Source organism: Cebus imitator, unplaced genomic scaffold, assembly GCF_001604975.1.
Source record: "Cebus imitator isolate Cc_AM_T3 unplaced genomic scaffold, Cebus_imitator-1.0 Scaffold676, whole genome shotgun sequence".
Taxonomy (NCBI): Eukaryota; Metazoa; Chordata; class Mammalia; order Primates; family Cebidae; genus Cebus; species Cebus imitator.
In genome coordinates this window covers 345235-349719 of record NW_016107991.1, presented here as the reverse complement: position 1 = coordinate 349719, position 4485 = coordinate 345235, and the positions used below count along the sequence as shown (strand labels likewise).

The 4485-nt window shown below is 43.6% G+C and overlaps 1 pseudogene; it reads left to right on the top strand.

Moving 5' to 3' along the window:
* Window positions 1-877: 877 nt before the first annotated feature.
* Window positions 878-3933, top strand: LOC108296005 (annotated as a pseudogene).
* The last annotated feature ends 552 nt before the right edge of the window (window positions 3934-4485 follow it).

The window sequence follows — 4485 nt, the reverse complement described above, 5'->3', positions numbered from 1 at the left end:
AGTGAAAAGAGAGAGACGCCCTTTTATTTACATTTTATGTCTTAACTTTTCAAAGTATTTTCCCACAACCAAAGTGCTGAAAACATATAACCAAAAATTAACCATTGAAATTTTTAAGAGTAACATTGACTAATATGAGATTTTATGTTATTCTACTCAATTTTGAAATACATAACTACTTGATTTCTTGTGACTTTGAAGGATTTTCCTCCCCCTTGTATTTAAAATCAACTTAACTTTTGAGAAAATGATGATATATTTTCTCTTTTAAAGTTAATCACAGTGAATCTCAGAAGCTCAGAAGACTTATCTAAGATAACTGAGCTGATCATTTCCATACATTTTAAGATTCCAGTGCTTATTCTCCATGTTTCTGTTCTTTTTATGACCTTACAATACCCATCTTCTAAACTATGCTTATGCACACGTGCACACACATGGATAGACCATATATGTTGGGGAACCACACATACACACACACACAATGCAGAGAAAAAGTCCTAAGAAAGTAGCATACCAAAAGAAATTTTTACAAAGTATTTTATAGCTCTTTAATTTTCAATAAGCTGGAATTACTATCCATTTATTCTGTGGATTGCTATGCTTTTCCAGATTGTTCAGATTATTCTGACAAAACCATAGTCTATGTTGTCCATTTTCTGGTATTTTGGGTAATCTATTTTCTAAACTATCATAGGCTAATGAAAAGGTAAAGTGGGTTTTTCCTCAAAAAGGTAAAGTGTATATGATATGTGATATAGCACTTTATGAGTGACACTTGTGCCACTTAGTTTGAATAATCTCTTCCAGTTTTAGTCTTTGGCCATTTTAAGGACATGGAGGAATATCAAACATATTGTCAGTGTAAAATGCAGATATGCATAGAAGTAAGTCTTACGTTTTGACACGTTTTTAATTCACCAGATGTTCATGAAACACACACAAATTACACAGTCAGACTAAGGAATGCATTACACATCTGGATCTTGATTAGTGTTCATAGTTAGACTTCAGGTGGATTATACCAGATACTAGCTTTTTGACTGAGATAAATCAACTTGATTAAACTGTACCAGTAACAAGAAACATAAGTACTTTCAAAGAAAATGCATTTTGTAATAAAAAGCACTTAAAAATAATTTAATTAAACTATTTGAAGATATGGACAGTATTATGAAGCAAAATACAAAACAAAACAAAAAACAAGACTACAGTAATACACTTTGAAAATAATTGTCTGTAATTGTGTGCTTTCCCCTCAGATGGTAAATTATCTAGCTTTAAGTTGTTCTTTCCATTTTATTCCTTTTTGTGATTTGTTTTTAACATGTTACCAATAAATACTAAACAAGAATAAGAATTATATTATAAATCTCATATTTAGTATAGTTTAGGAAGTAAATGAGTATATGCAAACTATGAGAGTATATATCTAATTTCTCTATAAATTATTTTAAAGTTTAGATTTTTAAATATTTTTAAATTTAAGAAAGTTAAGATTTTCAAAATTTCTACAGGTTGTTCCTATGAGCTTGGTAATAGTTTTGACCTATTGACCCTGTCTGCCGAATGGAAGGAACCTTTTATGTGCTAGGGGTTGTACTGAATGCTAAAGATATAATCATGAAGCAAAGCTGAACTGGCCACGTCATGAACTTACCTCCTAGTAAGGAATTATGTAACATTTCTAGACTTCCTACAAAAATCGTTTAAAAATTAAGCAAATTGGAGGCAATAATATTGTAGCATATTATCTTTGTGATCTAGGCTAGTTTTCAAATTATTCATAAAAATCAAGATTTCAAATATCACCTTCAAGCTAGAAATTACTAACTCATGCTGGATTTGGTCAATCTACATTGAGTTAATAAAAAGGAAAAAAATTAAGTGGGATTCTACTAAATAAAGAATCACAACACCTTTTAAGCACATGGTCATAGACACTTTCATAACCTTTTCTCTATTGTTATAAAAATTTCAGAAATATTTGTCATGTAAATAGCTTTATACCTGAATTATTTAGGTTTTGCTTTTATTTATTTATTTATTTATTTATTTATTTATTTATTTTGGCATTCAAAAACTATTTATTGAGCTGCTGGGAAGTGCCAGGCACTCTTCCAGGTAATGAGGGTACCTAGAATGGGCTTACAGCAGTCATCTAAACAGAGCCCCTCCCCCTAGGGACGTTGCTTTTCATGGGATGCAATAGGCTGCATTTTCCAAAATGGACCATAATATTTCTGGCCCTAACTGTTCCTGCAGAGTTTTGTCATGCCTGCCCTGGCACCTCTAACTTTTCCCTCTTCTGCTTGAAACACGCAAGACTTGGTTACTCAGTGAATAAAATTCCACAAGAGTTATGTGCCACATGAGCTACAAGTCAATGTCATAAAAGACAAAACAGCTTCCATCTTTCTCCAGTGGTTTTGGAATTCTGAATCTTTATATACTATCCTTCGATACCCTACAACTGACAAACTGGGGAGAGAACATGGAGATACATAGAGAGGTGCCTGAAGAGTCTTCTTAACTCAGGTGTGGGAAATGCAAGGAGGTGAGCATTCGAATGACTTGAACCCCAGTCACTTCATGGCTGCATAACTGCATGCAGAACCCTGTTGAGGACCTGATAGCTAAGTCCAGTCAGCTACCAGATTCATGGGCAAAATAAAGTATTCTTACCGTTTTAGGCTATTGTTTCAGAGTGGCATGTTACGCAGTGGACTGAAACAAATAGAGAAAATAAACAAGTAAACTGAAGAATACAGACTACGCCACAATGGCAAAGGATGGAGCCGTGGAGGCGGAAGAGGCACGACCGCGGAGAGGCCTGGAGCGCTGCGGGGGGACCCGGGGCGGGGGGACCCGGGGCTGCAGCGGCGGCGGCTGGGGGCGGCCGTGGCAGAGCACTGTGGCTCGGTGGAGTGCCGCTTTCAGGAGGTTTCCAAATACGAGAAGCTTGCCGAGATCGGCCAAGGCACCTTCGCGGAGGCGTTTAAGGCCGAACACCACAAGACCGGCCAGAAGGAGGCCCTGAAGAAGGTGCGGGTGGAAAGTGAGAGGCAGGGGTTCCCCAGGACAGCCTTGCGGGAGATCAAGATCCCCCAGCTTCCAAAACACGAGGATGTGGTCAGCGTGATTGAGATCCCCCATCACCGCTGCAAGGAGAGCATGCCCCTGGTGTTGGACTGTATATGCCTTGGTGCCTGACCTTGCTGGACTGCGGAGCAATGCTTTGGACAAGTTCCCGCTTTCTGAGATCGAGGGTGATGCAGATGCTGCTTAACGGCCTCCACTGCATCCACAGGAGCAAGATCCTGCGTGGGGACATGGCTGCTAACATGCTCATCACCCGTGACGGGACCCTGAAGCTGGCCGACTTCAGCCCGGCCGAGAAGAGCCAGCCCACCGCTCCGGCAGCCTTGCAGGACGCTCCGGCACCGGCCCCCGGGGCTGCTGCTGGGGAGCGGGACTGCGGCCTCCCCATTGACCTGTGGGTGCTGGGTGCACCGCGGCAGATGTGGACCCGGAGCCCATCACGCACTGCAGCACGGAGCAGCACCAGCTCGCCCTCATCAGCCAGCTCTGCGGCTCCATCGCTCCTCAGGTGTGGCCACACGTGGACAGTACGAGCTGTGGGACAAGCTGGAGGCGGTCACGGGCCAGAAGCGGGAGGTGGAGGACAGGCCGAAGGCTGGACCTCATCCACAAGCTGCTGGTGCTGGACCCTGCCCAGCGCACCCAGCACGACTTCTTCTGCTCTGACCCCATGCCCTCCGGCCTCAAGGGCACGCTCTCCACCTACCTGAGTCCACGTTTGCGTCCCTGGCACGGCCGCGCCTAATGGGCAGCCAGATCACCCAGCAGTCCGCCAGCCGGAGCCGCAATCCCGTCACCACCAACCACACGGAGTCCGAGCGCGTCTTCTGAGGTCTGGCGCTTGCCGCTAGGGCTGTTGTATTTTTTCTTCTGCTTTGTAACTTGCATCATGGAGACGATGGGGCGTTTGAGTTTCTATCTCTCATGCGTATTTTATTTAATCCCCACCCTGGGCTCTGGGAGCAGCCCGCTGAGTGGACTGGAATGGAGCATTGGCTGAGAGGCCCGGAGGGCACCAGGACTCTCGGTCTTGCTCCCTGGCTTTCTGGAAGGTGCACAGAGGGTCTCCAAGAGGTGGGAGGAGGGACTTGCCCACCAGTGACTTTTTCTAAGAGCTCCCAGCGTGGTGGAAGAGGGGGCAGGTCCCTCACCCATCCAAAGTCCTGTTCTGGGGCTGAGAACACCGCGTGGGGACAGGGCTGGCCTCAGGAGTGCGTTGTTTTTGGCCTCACTCTCAAAAGCACTGGGGCCGGCACAAACTCCTGGTTTCTTCAACAGGAGAATTTTATCATATTTCTTTTGGTTCCGTTGTTCGGAGACATTCCTGGACACGGTTTGGTCAGTTAGAATTAAAAGTTGAGTTTTTGTTTTCCAGAAAAAAAA